Consider the following 22,721-nt stretch of genomic DNA (forward strand, 5'->3'; position numbering starts at 1 on the left):
ATTGCTTTACGACATTGTGTTGGTTTCTGCCATATATTGACATGAATCAGCCATAGGTATACATATGTCCCCTTCCTCTTGAACCTCTCTCCCACCTCCCACCCCATCCCACCCCTCTAAGTTGTCACAAAGCACCAGATCTGAGCTCCCTGAGTCATACAGCAAATTCCCACTGGCTACCTATTTAATGTATGGCGATGTATATGTGTCATTGTTACAATTTGCCCCACCCTCTCCTTCCCTCAACTGAGTCCACAAGTCTGTTCTCTATGTCTGCATCTCCATTGCTGCCCTGCAAATTGTTTCATCAGGAAACAATATATGATATTTGTTTTTCCCTTTCTGACTTACTTCACTCTGTATAATAGGCCATAGTTTCATCTACCTCATGGAAAAGCAAACGTTTGATAAAAAAATGTTTGCTGGGCCATGCAGAGACAATGGAACAACAGAGTGGACTCTGATATCTAGGCTTGCCCAAGTCTCCCCCATCACATCTAGCCCATATTCTTTTTTTTCTATAGTTGTATAGTTGATTTAAAATATTATAGTAGTTCCAGGTGTGCAACATACTGATTCAATACTGTTATAGATTGTACTGCATTTAAAGTCTTTATGAAATACCAGTTATATTTCCCTGTGCTGTACAATATATCCTTGTCTAGCCTATATTTTTTGCAGATAGCTCTGGTGATAGCTCTGTTTGGGGAACAGGTCTCCTTCTGTCTAAATTCTTTAGGAAGCTAAAGGGGAAGGTCAGAGCTTTCTTTATGGGTCCTTTGATACTTTTTAGCTCAAAATAATTGAGACAAAAAGGAAGAGGGAGGGCACAACGATTAAAAGAATGACACAACCATTAAGAACAGCATACCACAAAAACCAGTTAGAATTTAGCAGGCTCAATATAGCAAAAGATTTGACTTCCAGTGGACCTGGCCCTCATGCTAAGTCCCTTCAGTCCTTGTGACTCTATAGACCATAGCCCGCCAGGCCCCTGTGTCCATGGGATTCTCCAGGTTGGAGAATACTGGAGGGGGTTGCCATTTCCTTCTCCAGGGGATCTTCCCAACCCAGGGATTGAACCCATGTCTCCTGAATTGGCAGACAGATTCTTTATCACTGAGCCATCAGGGAAGCCCCCTACAGAGTGTGTCTCTCTCTAAATAAACCAAATTTCACTTTACTGTAACTCACTCTTGAATTCTTTCCTACTCAAAGCCACAACCTTCACTTCACAGCCCATCCCAGGGACTCACAAGCGATCTGGGATACGACCATCCTCTCAAGCCCCATTTTTTTCCTAAAACATAATCACACACCAAGGAGACATTTGGGGGTAGTAAAATTTGCTCCCCTGCAGTGACAAGTCCAGGTAGGTTGTACAGATAATCGCACAAGCTGCAAGGAGGTTCCAGACCAGCATCTTGGCCACAGGCTGCTACTTACCAGCAGGGTTCAATTATCATCTCTGAGTTTCCAAATACCTGAAATCAGTGAGTGGTGTGGCATCTGTTGTATATGTGTTATAAGTTTATTAGAAGGCTAATGCCTTCTGAAAGAGTTCAAAATGGTTAAAAACTTATGATGTGTGATTGTAAAAGTCTTAACTGGGGACTTCCCTGGCAATCCAGTGGTTAAGACTCTGCTTCCACTGCAGGGGGCATGGGTTTCATCCCTGGTTAGGGAACTGAGATCCTGCATGCCTCAGGATGTGGCCAAAAGCAAAACAAACCAGAACAAACAACAAAAAACTTAACTCTGAAACCAAGCAAAGACGCAATGGGATCTCCGTTTGCACTGAATGGGCAAGCAGTCCAAAGAGTTGGTGACTCAGGATGCTGGCTGTGTGGCTCCTTGTGGCTCCTTCACTTGGGGGCTTTCGCTGGGCTCGGTGGCAATGGCTTGGGAAAGACCCTAGACTCCTGGAGGCAGCAGCCTCGAGAGCTGGCTAGGGATGGGGAGATGGGCTCTGATGTGAGAACACAACAGGAGGTATAAGCTCTGCTGAGCCCAGACACACTCATTTCTCCTTCTCTCTACAGATGTTTGAAAGTGAAGCGAAAGTGATAGTGGCTCAGTCATATCTGACTCTTTGTGACCCCATGGGCTGTAGCCTGCCAAGTACCTCTGTCTATGGGATTCTCTAGGCAAGAATACTGGAGTGGGTTGCCATTTCCTTCTCCAGGAGATCTTCCCAACCCAGGGATCAAACCCAGGTCTCCTGCATTGTAGGCAGATTCTTTACCATCTGAGCCACCAAGGAAGCCCTAGCTGCAGAAAAAAAGCACATGCGCAGAGAGGCAGGTGGCCATGCTGTGCTCTGCTGCCCTCATCCTCTTCCAGCTTTTCAATTACTTCCTTTTCTCATTTACGTTTATCCCCTGTTATCCACACTCCTTCCCATTTCCTTTAGGGTTTCATTAAAGGCCAACCACCTGCCCCCAGTTAAATGGTTCTGTCTGAAAATTTAATCCCTAAAAACAACAGCGCCAGGTTCAATATATGAAAGGCTCCACTGTTGCCTGGGCGTCAGGGCTGGAAACCTCAGCAGCACTTCCAAAATGCGCGTGGCTGGGACCTAAGGTCATCACGAATCTCTTTGATAATGAACGGGGTTAAGTTTCTGGAGCCGCTGGGTCTTAGGCTTCTCTAGGGCTTCTGGAGTGTCCTGGTTGACATGCTAGGAGCTGCTCCTCCCATCATGCATCCCGAAGGGGTTTCCCAGGCCTCACCTGATAAGAGTAAACTTCAGCCTCTGGGCTAAAGTATCTCAAAGGTCTTCCAGAATTAAAGACACAAACACCAAGCCCCTTCCTGTGGGCTTTGGTGTATTATGGTAAGAGAACAATTCCATTCTTCCCATGTCCAGGCTTGTCTTAACTCACTACCCCAGCAACCAGCTCATCAGCATATAGAGTAATTTTGATAGAACCCCTGTAAAGCTTTCTCTCTAAAGAAGAATTTTAATACCCTTCTGAGTGGCATTTAATATGATAACGGTATGTAAGTTTGACAGGAAGCTGTTTTCCAAGAGTTAAAGTCCTAACAGTCCGACACATCAGACTGACAATGGCTTTTCCTGATCATTATTAAATTCTCTGTTGATTAGAAAATGGGCCAGTTCTATTGATTTAAGCTCTTTGAGTTAAGCTAAGCTTTAGAGGCCTTTCACAAGGCACACACAAAAAAAGGCATTTGATATTGTATTTTACCTTCTCAATTAAAGCACTTTTCAGAGTACAAATAGCAGACAGCCAGGCATTAGGCAGGGACTCCTGGAAGCAAGGTGGGAAGAATTTGTGCAGAATAAAGCAGACAACTCGAGCTCCATCACTGTAGACTTAGGAAGGTGCAAGGTTGCAAGTTCCCATGAGCACAATTCTTCCTACTCTTGAGGACACCTGGGCCAAAGACACTTTGAATTGAATCTCCAAGCTCCTGTAGATGGGAGAACATCTGTCCTAGAATTCCCAGAATACTTTCAATTAGGAGGTTATCCTGTGGTCCCCTCAATAATTGTCAAGCTGTGTGTACAAATTTTACGTCAAAATATTATCACTGAATCTCCAGAGGTTAACGATCCTGGGCTACTTTCTCAGGGTAATAAGAGGGGAGAGAATGAGGCAATCGTGTTTCTATTATAATCTTTAAACTCTAGAGAAAACAAGGGAGCACAGAGGAAAATCTGGAGCAATTGCAGGCTATTAAATACTTTGTGGTGCTAGTGGTAAAGAACTGGCCTGCCAATTTAGGAAACAAAAGAGATGTGGGTTTGATCCCTGGGTCCAGAAGATCCCCTGGAGAAGGAAATGACAACCCATTCCAGTATTCTTGCCTGGAGAATCCCATGGACAGAGGAGCCTGGTGGGCTACAGTCCATAGGGTCGCAAAGAGTCAGGCATGACTAAAGGGACTCAGCACACATGCATGCACACACAAATGCTTTCTGTCTCTCAGAGGGAAAGGCACTTGAGAGACAGGTGTGCCCGTGGTTCCAATTTGTTGTGCAGGCAATAAGGAGTTTGAGTGACTGTGTTAGGGCCCTGGAACTTTCCTCTCCCTTGACTACTGTCTTCTCTAATCCCCACCAACCTTTGCAGAACCTTTCTGAATCCAGTCTCTGCTTCATCTGCTCAGAGGTTCTGGCGTCCACTTCCCTCTTTGGTCCATGAGGTTGTCAGCATCAACACCAGGTACCCTGTAACATGCATGAATTAAAATTTATTTATTTATTTATTTTTGGCTGTGCTGGGTCTTTGTTGCTGCGCTTGGGCTTCTCTAGTTGTGCTGAGTGGGGTCTACTCTCTCTAGTTGCGGTGCTTGGGCCTCTCATTGCAGTGGCTTCCCTTGTCACAGAGCACAGGCTCTGGGTTTGCGGGCTTCAGTAGTTGTAACTTGAGGGCTCAGTAGTTGTAGCACACGGACTTAGTTGCCCCAAATCATGTAAGATCTTCCTGGACCAGGGATCGAACCCATGTCCTCTGCATTGGCAAGCAGATTCTTAACCACTGGACCACCAGGGAAGTCCTGTGATACACATTCTGCCAGTGTTTTTCTAACTTTTTTTTTAAAGCCATAATTCTCAGCAAGAAATCTATTTTTACACCATAATTCAGACCATAACACATATTCAAAACTGAAACAGAAGTTTTACCAAATACTACTTATACATGTCAGGAGCATTTTTATATCACAGTATACAAAACTGATGTTATGATTCTAAAAGGTCTCCACCTGCAAAGTGGAAACTTCTTTATGTTGTTAAGAAGCATTGTTGTTTAGTTGCTATGTCGTGTTTAACTCTTTTGCAACCCCATGGACTGTAGCCCTCTAGGCTCCTCTGTCCATGGGACTCTCCAGATAAGAATAGTAGAGGGGTTGCCATTTCTTTCTCCAGGGGATCTTCCCAATGCAGGGATCAAACCCATTTCTTCTGCATTGGCAGGCAATTCTTTACCACTGAGCCTCCTGGAAAGCCATTATTAAGAATCATACTCATTCATTGTCATCATTACCATAATTTATTGAACAAACACTTAGCATAAGGCACTGCCCACTTCTGTGTTAGGGGTTGTGTGGGGGATAAAGAAGAATACAGCAGTTTCTCCCCCCAAGCTGCTAACAAGCATCTCTATTTGGAGAGCCATAACCAGCATACAGGAAAATGTAAAGTGCAACCCCAAGAAAATTAATATTCAGATGCAGAATGGATCCAGGCTGTAGGTGTTGTAAGGAAGGAGAAGTGGAGACAGGGGAGATGTGCACAAGCAAGGCTGGGGAAAGTTTCAGGGTGCTGTCTTCCTTATAGTAGTTCCTGCATCTATGCATCCCCTACAGGTACCTGCACATCATTAGCTGTGAAAAACTCTACATGGAATGACTCTACACTTAGATAATATTAGGATCGCTACTGGGTTCAGTGGCTTCCCTGGTGGCTCAGATGGTAAAGAATCTGCCTGCAGTGTGGGAGACCTGGGTCTGATCCCTGGATTGGAAAGATCCCCTGGAGGAAGGCATGGCAACCCACTCCAGTATTCTTGCCTGGAGAATTCCCATGGAGAGAGGAGCCTGCCCAGCTACAGTCTATGAGGTCTCAAAGAGTCAGCCATGACAGAACAACTAAGCACAGCAGCACTGGGTTCAATAGCTATTGTTCATTGAGCAACTAAATTGTGCCTGACATCATACTGGGAGTTTAACTGAGTCATCACATTTAATCCTAAAACAAGCTAATGAAGCAGTGGCTCTAATCCTCAATTTAAATGTGAGAATATCCATCCTCAGGCATGATCAGTGGCTTACCCAAGGTCACACAACTTAAGCAAGTGGAGGATCTTGAATAAATGTGCATGCTCCTTCCACTCCTTCAAAGGATGGGATGTATTAGGTAGCTTCACAGAAGTGAAAGCAGAGTCTAGGAAGAGAAATGGCAAAAGAACAGTGCATCGTATCTCTCAGGAGTAAGAAAGAAGAAATGTACAAATTAGAAGTGGAAGTTTTGTTTAAGGACAAAAGCATTGAGGAGCCAGATTTGAGGGTTATGGGAAGAAAAATGTAGCTGGAAAATGAATTTGGATTGTTGAAAAGTAGCAATGCTAAAAGCAAAACCAAGAACAACAGTAAGGACTTTTTTTTTTTTTTTTTTTGCAATATGCTAGGCACTCTTTCAGGTCTTTACTAATTAGTCATTTCATTCTATAGTTGAAAAAAATCTCAGGCACAAAAAGGCTGAAAAACTTGTTCAAGATCAAACAGAATAATGTTTTTATATTCCTAGGCAGGTGTGAAATTGATGTTACCACTACCAATATATTATCTTTGCTCCCCCACTTTGCCTAAATCTAGTTCTTTCCTGGTTGCTCAGCAGGAAGCATGATCACAGGGTACCTGTAGCTGACTCTTGGATGTTCTTCTCAGCCCCCTTACCAGGGCTGATTCATCCAGTCCCCGGCTGCTGAGAACATTGGTTACAGTCACTTCATAGGTGCGTCCCTCACTGGGAGTTGCCTCCGGGCACAAGGAAGTGCCTTCCTAAGGTTACACCTCTCTTAGGAGACAAGCCGTGGCCAATGATGAGCTGATCTAGGAATCCAAAAGCCTCAGGACCTTTGCCTCAACTGGGGTATTACTGAAAAGCCATCCGAGCTCAAAGCTCTCCATGAAGCCAACTGAATCCTCAGCAGAAACTGCATTTGAGGTCAGTTCCTCCCCTCCTCCTTCCCCTGTCCTTCCCCTCTTCCCTCTCCTTCGCTTTTTCCTCCCCCCTCCTCCTCACTCTCCTCCTACTTTTCCTCCTCTTCATCTTCCTCTCCCCCACACTAACTTTCTGCCCCTCTTCTTCCTCGTCTTTCTTCACCAATTTTGCCTTCTTCCCTGCACTGTTTTTTTTTTTTTCAATTGGACAGCTGTTTCTCCCCAACACAACTCCTTAATAAACACTGGATGGAATTCTCCATATGGTAGTCTGTTTCCAGGGATCCCTTTCTAAGCCAGGAGTGATCCTAGAAAACAGACTATAAAATGGGAATTTGGAGGTGAGTAATCTCTGGGTTGGGAAGATCCCCTGGAGGAGGGCATGGCAACCCACTCCAGTATTCTTACCTGGAGAATCCTATGGACAGAGGAGCCTAGTGGGCTACAGCCCATGGAGTCACAAAGAGTCAGACACGATCAAGCAACTGAGCACACTCCCTGGCCAGCTGGCATGTGGATCCTATCCCTGGCTGTTGGGGTAGTATGGGGAGTCTCTGGTGCGCTGCAGCAGCGCAATTGCAAAATGTCAACCAAAGTTAAACATGTTAGAGCACCAACGGAAGGTGACACACCGGAGTAATATCTCTGGCCCGGGAGAGGCGTGAAGAGAAATAGTAACCAGAACAGCCATGGGATGGGTGGCTCGTTCAGAGCGTCACTGATTCACTCACCAAAGACAGATGAATCGGACATACGGCAATTAGTTAATAATTCAAGGCAAAATATAAAAGCAGGGTTTCCTTTGCAGCATTTAGGAAAACTTGAAACTCTTGCAGCAGAAGGCTGTCACCACAAAGGATCAGGTTCAGGGCTTAATCATATGGGAACAGCAGAACCTCAGAGGAGGTTGAATTCTCAGCTTGCAGGTCTCCTACACCAAAGTCAAGGCCATACACAAAATGAGTGGGACTCTGAGACTTGGGATGTGATTACTGGGGTTGATGTAGTTGAGAGTTTTGAACTCCTAGCTTCCCCTAAACCTGCAGAACCTGCAGAGATGGCCTATCCTCTGTGACAGAAAACAGTGAGCACACCCTCCCTTGCCTGAGTGTCACCCAAGACCTCAAATAAACCAGGTGCCTTTTAGACCTTGCCAGTTCCCCTCAGGATCCCTACCCCACTCTCCTTCTTTTAATCACACCAATATGGATCATGATCAAATCATGGTCAAATTATGACACAGCCAACAAGTCAGTTAAAAGAAAAGACAGGGGCTGTATAGCAAACGAATGCAGAATCTGGCTAATATGTAAAGGAGAAGGTTGGAGGGTATGTATTGGACTGGAGCCTGATGCTGATGGCTCAAGGGGGTGGAACAAAGTTGGATAAATAAGAGTGTCTCAGCATGCAAATGTCCTAAAATTCCCTCATGATACAGAATTCAACACCCTGGCAAGAATCCTAGGAGAAGGTGCTAACAAACTGCCAGGTTGAATCTTGGAAGCTTGAAAAAAACAATGGTCCACACTATATAGATATACCAGAACTTCCTTGCCAGATGGTGGATGAGGGTTCAAAGGGCTCAGAAAAGTGGGTTTGAGAGAGCGGATATAGGCAGAAAACCTACCAGCTTACTATGTTCCTCGGGAGGATAAGAGGACATTCCATTTACGGAAGTAACAAGGAATGTGCCAGTAGCAGGACACCAGCATCATTAAGGTGCCCAATAGTGTCTGTCCCCTTGTATTAATAGCTGGAGCTGGCAAAGGGAGATGCTGTTACAGAACTGGACATACTGATCACAGTGGGAATGCTATGAACCCCAAAATCAGATAGATCATGGTAAGTGATGGTAGACTACTGCCCACTTAACCAAAGAGCAGCCTCAACTGTAGCTACTGTGCCAGATGTGATACCTTGATTAGGGAAGATTAACAGAGGCCAGCATGTGATACACCAACATTACTCTGGCAAATGCCTCTGTTTCATTTCCGAAGAAAGATCGAAAGCAGCATGGATTCACAAATCCCAGAGCTCTGTTAATTCACCTTCTTTCTACCAAGGAAACCTGAACCATCCATCCATTCCACCAATTACCAAATTAGTCCTCTGCTTGGTGGCATCATGCTAAGTCCACCAGGTAAGCAAGAAGGGGCAGATATGTCAGAGACCTTAGTAAAGGACATGTATTCTAGAGGGTACTGGTGAACTCTATGAAGTTTCAGTGTCTTGCCCTAGAAGTGAAGTTTCAACATCCAGTGATGTGGGGCATAGAATATAGTCCTCCAAATAAATGACTCATTATTGCATCTCACAACTCCCAGCTTGCCTCTTAGCTAAGATCAAGTGCGGTATGGGGGCTTTCCAGGTGACAGAGTGATAAAGAATCTGCCTGCCAATGCAGGAGTCATAAGAGATGCAGGTTGGATCCCTGAATCAGGAAGATCCCCTGGAGAAGGAAATGGCAACCCACTCCAGTATTCTGGCCTGAAAGTTCTATGGACAGAGGAGCGTGGCTGGCTGCAATCCATGGGGTCTCAAAGAGTCTGACACAACTGAGAGACTGAGCATACACACACACACACACCACTAAGAAAGAAGCACAATGCTTGGTAGGATTCTTTGGGTTCTGGAGGCAATATATTCTACACTTGGAAAACTGTTCTGACCCATTTACCAGGTGGTACCAAAAGCTGCCAGCTTTAAGTGAGGCCTAGAGAGGGCTCTGTAGCAGGTCCAAGCTGTGGCACAGACAGTCCTGTCATTTGACCATCCAAGTTGGCAAACCTTTTTGTATTAGAGGCTTTTGCATTTGGAAAAGACATCAAGTAAAGTTGACGGCACACCCCAGTAAGTATCACAATGTGACCCTTGGGATTTTAGAGCAAGACCATGCCACCTGTAACAGACATTCGACCTGTAATACCAAATCCGTGGTCTGCCGTGAGGCCCTAGTAAAAGGACTGTGTGAGCATAACATTATGAAGAAGTAGATCTTGGTGGCACAGAATGTGGACTGTAATGGATACCATTGTTGTCACCCTAGGTTCCCATTTTTCCTGACACCCATCCCTCCACTTCTGGGAATATCACTGCTGACAGTTCATAGCTGTGTCCCTCACTGGAAAATGCCCTTGTCTGCAGGAATCTGAAATGACTCTCCTCTCAGGATATAGGGCATAGCCAGTGACTGGCTGATGTGAGCACATAGCTACCGTACTCTCGACTCAGTTTAGGTAACTCTGAACTCTATCTGGGCTCCAGAACTCTTTATGAGATCAACTGAAGCCTCAGTTGCAACAGAGTTGCTGATCCATTCATTTCTCCCAAAGCCCAATCTAGTCCTCCTCAGTCTGCTAGAGTACATCTCCTAAGAGCAATCTACAAGAAATCTTACATATGCAATTCTCTGTCTCAAGATCTGTGTCCAACTAATTCATCCTAAGTCAGTACATATCTCTTCCCAGATTTGAATTTATATCATTGCACTTTCCTGGAACCACCTGAGAATGCCCTCACCCATCCCATACTTTTCCTCCAGAATGAGCAAGAGTTGACTTAGTGTCTCAAACAGATTTCTAAAGAATTGAAGACAAGAAGTCCATGTATAACCAGTCTATTCTAGCTTGGTAGACTCACAAGGCCTGGAGTCTGGCACATACTAAAAATGAAGCTGGTATTGTTGCCCTAGACTCAAAGATACACATTCACCCACCCACCCATATGGAACACTGCAGACTTAGGTGGTGGAGGGCAGGCAAAGCAAGGTTTCTGCAGAGAGAAAAGAAAATGTTACCACCCACCTCTCTGCCTCAAACAGCTGAGAGTAAAAGTTAGAGCCCCCTGTCTACGAATCCACCCACAGGCATCCTTAAAGCTCCCTCATAATGAGAGTAAATAGCTTGTATCTAGGATGAATGTCTGAACGGGAAGATGTTCTAAATTACCTCAATGGCCTTTTACCAGATTCACATCTATTCAATTAACAACTTCTTCCTCTCCGCTCTCATGATGCTCAGTATATTTTTAAATGTTAGCACATACCATACTGTAACTTAGAGATCAGGGGTAGGAAGGGGAGACCATTCTCGTAACATACTGTGAAAAATTTCAGAACAAGAACCGGGTCTATATTCATCTCATGTTCCAAGGGCCTGGCTGAATAAATGTGGCTTTCATATCTAGGTCCCAGGGGGCATGAAAGGTGACATATGACCTCAAACTGTCTCCAAATGGCAAATAACAAGCCACTGGAAAGGCTACTCAAATTTATGTGTGCAAAAAGTTTATTTATTCTTTGATAAAAACACTTCATAATTTTTAAAGACACGCTGTGATTTTTTTTCTATACACTTCTCTCTTTTCTAATTTCTTCCCAATAAAAGGCATTTGTTTTAAAATGTTTAAGTGTTTTAAAGAGAGAGAAATAAATAGCAATTCTTGGAGATTCTGCCATTGTATTAGCAACAAAGTGGTTTCACGTTTGCTTTGAGAAGGTTAAGAAGCTTCTCACTTGTGCTTTTGTGGGAATGTATCAGCAGGTCTGTGCTAGGGTTCTCCAGAGAACAAGACCAATAGGATATACATAAGAAGAGATTTATTACAAAAATTGTTTCACATGTTTATGGAGTCTAAGAAACCCCACGGTCTATTGTCTACAAGCCAGAGAACCAGGAAAGGCAGTGGTGTAATTCAGCCCAAGTCCAGGTGACAGAAATGGGAGCATTGATCTCCAAGAACAGGAGAAGACAGATGTCTCAGCTGAAGCAGAGAGAGTCTGTTCCTCCTTCCTCCAGGTTTTGATTCTATTCAGGCCCTCAACATATTAATTGAAGTCCACCCTCCTTGGTGAGAGCAATCTTCTTTACTCAGTCTGTTGATTCAAAAGCTAATTTCATCCAGAGACATTCTTAACAGACACACCCCAAAATGATGCTTAACCCAGTTATCTGGGCATACTTTAGCCCAGCCAAGTTGACATGTACAGTTAACCATCATGAGCTGTAAAGTTCGTTTAGGCTGAAACTTCTGCATTTGCAGAGAGTATGGAGACTCCTGGTGCCCAGAAGACAGGACCTAGCTTGTCTCTCTGCCTCCCCTCAGAAGATGCTGCTTGCTTCCCTCCTTTTGCTGTGACAGTCCTGGTGGTCACCATGTCACCAGTCCATGAACCACAAAATCAAAGCAAGAATCAAAATTACACTAATCAAAACATATATATATATATATATATATGCACACATATATACTTTGCACTCAATTCCTGAGTCGTGTCCGATTCTTTGTGACCCCATGGATGATAGCCTGACAGTCTACACTCTGTGGAATTTTTCAGGCAAGAATACTGGAATGAGTTGCCATTTCCTTCTCCAGGGGATCTTCCTGACCCAGAGATTGAACCCGTGCCTCTTGAGTCTCCTGCACTGTAGGTGGATCGTAGCCATCAGGGAAGACCCATATCACATGAGGCTGTGTTTTATAAACTCTGGTAACACACACATCAGGGATGAATCTGACTGTAGGTGGAGGTGGGGCGAGGAGGATTTCATTTGGAATATGTCTTTAACTGAATTTCTTTTTACACCATGTGTATACAGGCAAAGTGAAAGTTGCTTAGTCGTGTCCAACCCATGGACTGTAGCCCGCCAGGCGCCTCTGTCCATGAAATTCTTCAGGCAAGAATACTGGAGTGGTTTGCCATTTCCTTCTCCAGAGGATCTCCCGACCCAGGGATGGAACCTGGATCTCCTGCATTGCATGCAAATTCTTCACCTTCTGAGCCACTAGGGTAAGTGAAAGTGAAAGTCACTCAGTTGTGTCCGACTCTTTGTGACCCCATGGATTGTAGCCCACCAGGCTTCTCTGCCCATGGAATTCTCCAGGCAAGAATACTGGAGTGGGTAGCCATTTCCTTCTCCAAGGGGTCTTCCCAACCCAGGGATTGAACCCAGGTCTCGTGCATTGCAGGTGGATTCTTTACCATCTGAGCCACCAAAGAAGCCCAATAAATGTCCAAAAATAATACTAATAATAAATATATTTTCATTTGAGAAAAATGTACAGAAGAGTAAGTCCTGTATCCAGTATGGCCCCACTCAGCATTTTCTGACAATCAGACGGTAAAGTCAGCAGCACGTCAGCCCTGCCCTCCCCCTGCCCATTCATGTTGCTCTGATGATGGCAGGCAGTCACTTATGGATGCCCAAGGTGCCAAATGGCTAGGGAGGAGTCCTGGGAAGTTAGAACTGCAAGGGGCTCTGAAAACCATCTACTGTAACCCGTATGCTTTAGAAGTGACGAGCTGAGGCTCAATTGCCCAGAGTCACACAGCGATCCGGTGGCAAAGCCAGAAATAGAAGCTCTGGCCTCTGGATTTCTAATCCAGCTCCTTTTCACCCTGTAAGACTGCCTCTCCCATTTGTAGCTGCTAATATTCATGAACCTGCATGTGCTCAGAAAACCTCCCTACCCAAACCTTCCTTCAATAAAGAGAAGAGAAGGAGAGGGGAAGGCAGGGGAAGCAGGGGGAAGGACACCAAAAGAAAGTAGAGAAAAACAGAAAAGAAAGCAACAAGCTCTCCTCTTAGGACTTAGGCAAAGCAGGCGAGAACACAGCCTCTCTCCAAGCCTCCTCAGAACACAGCCTCTCTCCAAGCCTCTCTCCAAGCCTCCTCAGAACACAGCCTCTCTCCAAGCCTCCTCAGAGGCAAGCAGCTTTTTGTGACATTATTTTTCCTCCAAGTACCTTTGATCTTCATCCACGTGACCTCGAGTTAAGATGAACATCAAAGGCAGAGGAAGGCAGAGTACTACTGTCTGAGCTCCACTCTACTAGAGATAGATGAAGAGGCTCCCAGAGCATGAGGGACAGGCCAGGGCCCCAGAAAACACTGACTGGAATGAGTGGCTGAGTACAGAGATATTTCTTGCTTGAATTGCACTTACTTTGCCAGGAGAAGGGAATGTCCCCCTCCTCTCAGCTAGTGGCAGACACTTAATGCACCAGCACACGTGCACATTAATTTTTGCCGGCTGTCGCCTTTTGTGTGTTGGAACAAGTCAGACTCCTTGGTGTAATTGCTTGATGAAACATTCTTATCCATCCTGTCAACACAAATTATACAGTTAAATAATGACCACCACCCACCCCACCGCTAGTGACACTGATGAGAAAGCATCTGTCTATAGCCCTGAAGGTTTGGGGGCTTCCTGGAGCAGCGCCCAGGTCTCCCGCCTGCCCTCCTGACCCAGCCTGGTCTGCAGACCTCACCATGCCATGCACTTTCCACCTTCCAAGCACTGTTGCTAGGAGACGGAGATAAAGCCGGACCCATTCATTGCCCATTCAGGGTCTCAGAAGGGGGCTCCTCTGTGTTGAGGTGCTTGCTTGGCACAGAAGGGGGCCTCTCACTCCCATGGAGGGAGCTTCTCATTTGTTTTATGACTGTGTTTTTCAGAATGCTTGTTCAAAACAACAGAATGTACATACAGACACACTCTGACACAGACACATATCCATACCCCACCCATACTTCCCCACACACACCTTTATTTCATGCTAATAAATGAGAAGTCAAAGCATATTTGTATGCCACTGGGACAAGGAGGGTGGACACAATTATCTGAATATCTATGTCCCCCAAAATTCATATGATGAAATTGGAAGTGATTAGGACATCTAATCACTAATGAGATTAGTGCTCTGGTAAAAGAGGACTTGGGCTGATGGTAAAGAATCTGCCTACAATGCAGAAGACCTGGATTCAATCTGTGAGTTGGGAAGATCCCCTGGAGGAGGGCATGGCAACCCACTCCAGTATTCTTGCCTGGGAAATCCTATGGACAGAGGCACCTGGAGGGCTACAGTCTATGGGGTCACAAAGAGTCAGACACGACTGAAGCAACCTAGCCTGCACTCACCAAAGAGGATTCAGAGGGCTCCCTAGCCCCTTTCACCAGAAGAGGACATGAGCTATGAAACCAGAAGTGGACCCTCTCCTGACAGTGCTGTTGTCCTGATCTTGGACTCCATAGCTGTGAGAAATAAGTGTCTGTTGTTAATAAGCACACTCAGGCTATGATATTTTGTCATAGCCATCCCAGTGGACTAAGACAGTCAGCTTAGACTGCCCAGCCATGGGGCGTCAATACTGAAATTTATTTTCTAATGATACGGAAGCTAGAAGTCCAAGATCCAGGTGTACAGCAGCATTGGTATCTGGTGAGAGCTCTCCCCTTGGGTTGCAGATGGTACCCTTCTTGCTGTCCCCTTTTCTTGGCATGTGGATGTAGAAAGAGAGAGATTTCTTTCTCTTCTTATAAGACCACCAATCCTATAAGATTACAGCCCCACCTTTTTTTTTTAACTTTTTATTGGAAGATAATTGGTTTACAATATTGTATTGTTTTCTATCATACATCAACATGAATCAGCCACAGATGTATATATGTCCCCTTCCTCTTGAACTTCCCTCCCATCTCCCACCTCATTCCATGCCTCTAGGTTATCACAGAGCACTGGGTTGAGCGCCCTGTGTCACACAGCAAATTTCCATTGGCTATCTATTTTACATATGGTCATGTATATGTGCTGGACTGAATATGCCAGCAAATTTGGAAAACACAGCAGTGGCCACAGGACTGGAAAAGGTCAGTTTTCATTCCAATGTCAAAGAAAGACAATGCCAAAGATGTTCAAACTACTGCACAATTATACTCATCTCACACGCTAGCAAAGTAATGCTCAAAATTCTCCAAGCCAAGCTTCAACAGTATATTAACTGTGAACTTCCAGATGTTAAGCTGGATTTATAAAGGCAGAGGAACCAGAGATCAAATTGCCAACATTGCTGGATCATTGAAAAAGCAAGAGTTCCTGAAAAACATCTACTTCTGCTTTATTGACTATGCCAAAGCCTTTGACTGTGTGGATCACAATAGACTGTGGAAAATTCTTCAAGAGATGGGAACACCAGACCAGCTAACCTGCCTCCTGAGAAATCTGTATGCAGGTCCAGAAGCAACAGTTAGAACTGGACAGGGAACAACAGACTGGTTCCAAATCAGGAAAGAAGTACATCAAGGCTGTATATTGTCACCCTGCTTATTTAACTTATATGCAGAGTACATTATGTGAAATGCTGGGTTGGATGAAGCACAAACTGGAATCAAGATTGCCAGGAGAAATATCAATCACCTCAGATATGCAGATGATATCACCCTTATGGCAGAAAGTGAAGAACAAAAGAGCCTCTTGATGAAAGTGAAAGAGGAGAATGAAAAAGTTGGCTTAAAATTCAACATCCAGAAAACTAAGATCATGGAATCCTATCCCATCACTTCATGGCAAATAGATGGGAGAAACAATGGAAACAGAGACACTTTATTGTTTTGAGCTCCAAAACCACTGCAGATGGTGACTGTAGTCATGAAATTAAAAGACACTTGCTCCTTGGAAGAAAAGTTATGACCAACCTAGACAGCATATTAGAAACCAGAGACATTACTTTGCCAGCAAAGGTCCATCTAGTCAAAGCTATGGTTTTTCAAGTAGTCATGTATGGATGTGAGAGTTGGACTATAAAGAAAGCTGAGCACCGAAGAACAGATGCTTTTGAACTATCGTGTTGGAGTAGACTCTTGAGAGTCCCTTGGACACCTAGGAGATCCAACCAGTCCATCCTAATGGAAATCAGTCTTGAATATTCATTGGAAGGACTGATGCTGAAGCTGAAACTCCAATACTTTGGCCACCTGATGCGAAGAATGGACTCATTGGAAAAGACCCTGATGCTGGGAGAGGTTGAAGGTGGGAGGAGAAGGGGATGACAGAGGATGAGATGGTTGGATGGCATCACCAAGGCGAGAGACATGAGTTTGAATAAGCTCCAGGAGTTGGTGATGAACAGGGAAGCCTAGAAGCAGTCCATGGTGCCACAAAGAGTCGGACATGACTGGGCAGCTGAAATGAACTGAATGTATATGTTTTCATGCTGCTCTCTCAATTCATCTCACCTTCTCCCTCCCACACTGTGTCCACAAGTCTGCCTTTTTTACCTCATTTAACCTTAATTAGGCTTCCCTGGGGGTGGGGGGCGGTCAGACAGTAAAGAATTCACCTGCAATGTGGGAGATCAGGGTTTGATCCCTGGGTTGGGAAGATCCCCTGGAGGATGGCATGTCAACCCACTCCAGTGTTCTTTCCTGGAGAATCCCCATGGAGAGAGAAGCCTGCCTGGCTACAGCCCATCTGGTTGCAAAGAGTTGACAAGACTGAAGTGACTAAGCACAACACAACCTCAGTTATCTCCCAAAGTCCTATCTCTAAATGCAGTCACATTGGGGGTTTAGGGCTTCAATATATAAATTGTGGCCAGGGCGTGGGGATTACAGAATTCAGTTCATAATAGAAGGAAGCGTTCTCCCTCAAAGACACCTACATGGGTCCTCCGGCCAGGTGAAGAATCCATTTGTAATATAAATATCATGGCCATTTGTTTGAGATCTTAAAATGTATGGCGTTAAGAACTTTTTAAAAGTGGGAGCATAAAGACAGCTTTATTTTGATCATACATCTAGGAAATATGAATCAAGAAGGAGCGATATATCCATTTTCCACGTACCATTTTACAGAAGGGGGCACTAAGGCACAAGAGTGGGAGAAGTGATTCCGTTGGCCCATCGGTCCTCCTGCCACACCCAGCACTGCCAGGGGACTGTATCTCACCTGTATCGCCATCACACCACAGACCCTCTCTGGGGAATGAACTATCCACCTCTGTACCCCAGGCCCGAGTATGCTGGGCACACAGGGGCCTTTCACTAAGCATCTATGGAGGAGGAAAAGAACACAGCATCTATATCCCATCCTGTACTTTAACCTGCACCAGCTTTTTCTTCTCTCCTCTGCACTGAAACGAAGGTTTGGGTAGTGTTAGAACAGCCAGCAACTCCTACAGGATGTAAATGTCCCTCTGGTCTATAAAGCCCTCCACAGGAGACTCCCTCTGTGGGGAGGGAGACAAAATGCAAAAAAAAAAAAAAAAAAAGCAAAGAGGAAGAGAAGGGCTCTCAATGGAGCCTGTTTCCACATGTGCCCAGAGGTCATTTCACAGGACCACCCATACTCCCTTTTCCTTGACCCACCACTTACCAGCTGTGTGACCTCAGGCACAATTCATGACCTCTCTGAACCTTAGCTTGATCATTAGTAAAACAGGGTTAAGCTTCCGAGATGAAGCAAAGTAACATACAGGAGGACTGTACCCAGAGTCGGTTTCAGTTTCAGTTCAGTCACTCAGTCATGTCCAACTCTTTGTGACCCCATGAACTGCAGCTTGCCAGGCCTCCCTGTCCATCACCAACTCCTGGAGTTTACTCAAACTCATGTCTATTGAGTCAGTGATGCCATCCAACTGTCTCATCCTCTATCATCCCCTTCTCCTCCCGCCCTCAATCTTTCCCAGCATCAGGGTCTTTTCAAATGAGTCAGCTCTTTGCATCAGGTGGCCAAAGTATTGGAGTTTCAGCTTTAACATCAATCCTTCCAATGAACACCCAGGACTGATCTCCTTTAGGATGGACTGGTTGGATCTCCTTGCAGTAGTCAAGTAGCAAATAAATGCTCCCTAAATTATACTCACTGGACACAAGAAAAAGCCTGCCCACCAGGCAGCTGAGTGGGAAGTGGGTTACAGAGTATTTTCACTTGGAAATACAGCCTAAACAGAGAGATGAGATCGAAGATTGCAAGGACTGGAAAAAGCTATGACATCATCCATACAGATGGTCAGTGCAGGGGAATAGGGATTGGGAAACTGCCCACAGTGGCAACATTAAATGTACAAACATTTTCACTATAGAGGTCTCAGAAGGAAAAGAGAGAGGAAAAGTTCCTGAGAAAATATTTGAAGAAATAATAGCTGAAAACTTCCTTAACATGGGAAAGGAAATAGTCAACCAAGTCCAGGAAGCACAGAGTCCCATACAGGATAAACCCAAGGAGGAACACACGGAGACACATAGTAATCAAACTGACAAAAATTAAAGACAGAGATAAAATATTAAAAGGAAACTGCCCACAGAGATGACCTTGTCTGCCCAAGGTCACACAGCTGCCCCAGGGCAGGACTGGATACCCATAGTCCCACTTCAAACCCAAAGAAAGGCATTGTGATGGGTTTGAGATTGAGCCAAACTTTATTTGAGGTACAAAAGCTATTTCTAATCTACGGCAGAACTGTAAGGCTTCTAAATTTCCAATAGCTGTTAATCTTCTATATTTAGAAGCAAAAAATCAGAATTTCCCCAAATCATATTATTTTTAAAATACTTCCAACATATTTTATGCTGCTGCTGCTGCTGCTGCTGCTGCTACTGAGTCACTTCAGTTGTGTCCGACTCTGTGCGACCCCATAGGCGGCAGCCCACCAGGCTCCACCGTCCCTGGGATTCTCCAGGCAAGAGTACTGGAATGGGTTGCCATTTCCTTCTCCAATGCATGAAAGTGGAAAGTGAAAAGTGAAAGTGAAGATGCTCAGTCATGTCCGACTCTTTTCGACCGCATGGACTGCAGCCTACCAGGCTCCTCCATCCATGGGATTCTCCAGGCAAGAGTACTGGAGTGGGTTGCCATTGCCTTCTCCAACATATTGTATAATTTTTATTTATTATTATGAATATATTTCTTAAGACAGTTATTTAATAAATAAAAAAAATTTTATTTTAGTAGTATTTACAAAAAATGCTATAGCCTACAGTGAACATTTAAAACACCAGGGAACCTTTGAGGTGGAATTTGAATAATGCAATATCCATGTCTCCCAGCCGGGTTAACTGCATCACACACCAAGCGCGAAAGTATTAGTCGTCCGGCTGTGTTACCCCATGGACTGTAGTCCACCAGACGCCTCTGTCCATGGGATTCTTCAGACAAGAATACTGGAGTGGGTAGCCATTCCCTTCTCAAGGGGATCTTCCCAACCCGAGGATAGAACCCCAGTCTCCCATATTGCAGGCAGACTCTTTACCATCTGAGCCAGTAGGGAGCATCACACAGAATGGTGTGTCAACTTGCCAATTTAAGGATTTATTTTGCTTCTAAAAGTTGTCATTTTTAAGAACATCATTTAAAGTATCTGTAACAGGATACTACGCACATCAAGTTAGTGACATTTATTTTATTCACACAGGTAACTGTTAGCAGCAGGCAGAGAAGTAAACACATGCTTCAACCTGGCAATGAATACTGATCAGATCTCAACTCATGACACCACTTCTTCCACCTGCTCTGGCCCTAGGTCCCGGGAATGTCCACCTTAACCTTCAATTTTACACTTTAATGTTTCCCAATCTTGCTATAGACTTGACCTCAGTGGTTTTCTTCAAAGCTGTGAGGTCTTTATGTTGATTGCAAGCCTTAATTCTCACAAGAGACTTAAGCAGTACATAACGAAACTTCAAGTTGCAAACTTTCAAAGTTGTGAACATGCAGTCCATCAGAGTCAGGTATGAGTGAAATCACAGCTTGCCCTCTGACTCCTATTGCTGATGATCATTCGGCTCTACCATTTCCCTCCTCCTCTCCCTCCTCCAGTCAGTAACTCTTCTGGCCTCTTCACTCAATGCCAGTCCTTATATGCCAACTGTTGTACTGTACTTTTCAAGGTACTATACTGGGTTGGGAAGATTTCCTGAAGGAGGGCATGGCAACCCATTCCAATATTCTTGCCTGGAGAATCCCCATGGACAGGGGAGCCTGGTGGGCTACAGTCCAGAGGGTCACAAAGAGTCAGACACGACTATGCGACTAAGCACAGCACAGCCCTGTAAGATTAAAAATGTTCCCTATTTTTTGTGTTTGTGTTTTATGTATTATTTGTGTGAAAAGTATTATAAAACTATTATAGTACAGTAGTGATGGTTTATGGTGAATGATGTCAGATTCGTGCTCTCCGAGGAAGAAGATTTAGCTTTGGGACCAGGGACCAGGCTTGATCACTCAAGAGTTCTTGTATAGCAGAGTTTTATTTAAGTATGAAAAGGGACAGAGAAACCTTCTGACATAGACATCAGAAGAGGGATAGAGAGTGGCCCTGTTAGTCTTTAGCAAGCTGTTTTATGTGTGTTAGAAAGCTATTAATCAGATAAGAAAGACACCTCAAGGCTGACAGAGTTTCATCAGGCCCCCCTCCCACAATATGCATTTCTAAGATAGGATGGCATGAGGTGTGTCATCCCCCAGCCATAAAACAATTGATATGAATACTGGTTTGTTGAGCTATTATCAGCCTGAGTTTTGAGAAAAGAAAAAAAGTTAGTCTTAGGTGGAACCATTTTGAAGAAAGGCAAATTCCAAAGCAAATACATAGTTTCATTAACATAGCTCAAGAAAAACATTTTCATAGAGAAACCTCCTTTTAATTTTGTTTGGAGAAGGAAAAAAAATCTGACACTTGTATTTTGTTTCCTCCTGCAGCTTAAGAGAGAGACAAAACATGCCTGACGCTTGCAGCCTATTGAGACCCCTGGCCTTCCAGCGGGTCTCAGTACTATATAGCTGATTGTGTTAGTTGGGTTCCTAGCTAATTTTGTTGGAGTTACAATCACACTCTCAGAACGGAACAAATGGAATTCGTTTGCATGTAGGGGACTTAGCTGTAATACTTTTCACTCTCTTTCCGATTTCTCAACTCATTTTTCTCAGGATTCAAGATTCAAAAATACAAACCTCCCCAAGACATGCCGAAAAGCAATTCCCACATGAAAACACAAGACAGGTGTGAGTGAGGCCTTCTTCCTGCTCAACAGCCCATACTCTGTAAGGGCCCCCAGCTGAACACAGGGCACTCAGAGGGCACACTGAACACCAGGAGGCAACAGCAGTTTAGGGCTGCCAACTACAAACTGGCACTTGCCGTCTACCTCTAGAGAATCAAATTATAAGCTCCTACAGCCACTGACCTTCAACATCCACCGAAAGAGTTCAGGGTGGAGATCAGGAATGAGGCACTCAGTGCTCTGGGGAAAACTGGCAGAACAGGTCTTCAGATACTTAGGTATATTCGGGAGAAGATTTTTAGGAGTTCAATTTTTGCCTCTCCTCAAATCTGGAAAAGCGCTAAAAATCATTAATGGTGATATCTGTCTCCCTGGTGGCTCTGATGGTAAAGAATCCACCTGCAACGCAGGAGACCCAGGTCTGATCTCTGGGTAGGAAAGACCCCCTGGAGAAGGAAATGGCAACCCACTCCAGTATTCTTACCTGGAGAATCCCATGGACAGAGGAGCCTGATGGGCTGCAGTCCATGGGGTCGAAAAGGAGTCGGACACAATTGAGCAATGACACACTTCTGCTCCTCGTGACTAACAGTGAGCCTCTGCCAAAATGTCTATTTGACTACATGCATCCCTCTTCACTAAAATTATATAGAACACTGACCTCCCCCCACGTCTCTGGAACAGTTTCTCAGAGCTATTTGAAATGCTGTCTCATGAGCTATAGTCATCATGTTGCCCCTAATAAAACTTAACTCACAGCTCTCACATGGTGCTTTCTTTTTCAGTCAACAGGGGATTCATTCATTCAACCCAGCAATGTGTTAGACCAAGAACTGTCCAGGGCCTGGGGCTCTATGTGAGTTTTCTGTGTCTGCTCTGACAAAGTAGAATAAGCTGGGTGGCTTAAATTAACAAAAATTTTTCTCTCATAGTTATGGAGCCTAGAAGTCTAAAATCAGGGTATTGTCAGGACCCCACTCCCTCTGAAGACTCTAGAGGCAAATCTTTCTTATAGTCAGTCTTCTAGAAAAGGAATCCATCCTCACCTCTTTCCGGCTGTGGTGGTTCTCAGCAGCCCTGGCCACTCACTGGTTTGTAGCTACATCTACCATGAACTAAAAAAGATGCACAACATGAGAGTTTCGAGTTAAGTTCTATCTGGGACAAAATGAGGACTGCAGCCTAGGAGACAGCATCTCAGATAGCTCTGAGAGACTGCTCCAAAGAGACAGTGGGGGAAGGTCGCTATA

Source organism: Bos mutus, chromosome 8 (assembly GCF_027580195.1).
Source record: "Bos mutus isolate GX-2022 chromosome 8, NWIPB_WYAK_1.1, whole genome shotgun sequence".
NCBI lineage: Eukaryota > Metazoa > Chordata > Mammalia > Artiodactyla > Bovidae > Bos > Bos mutus.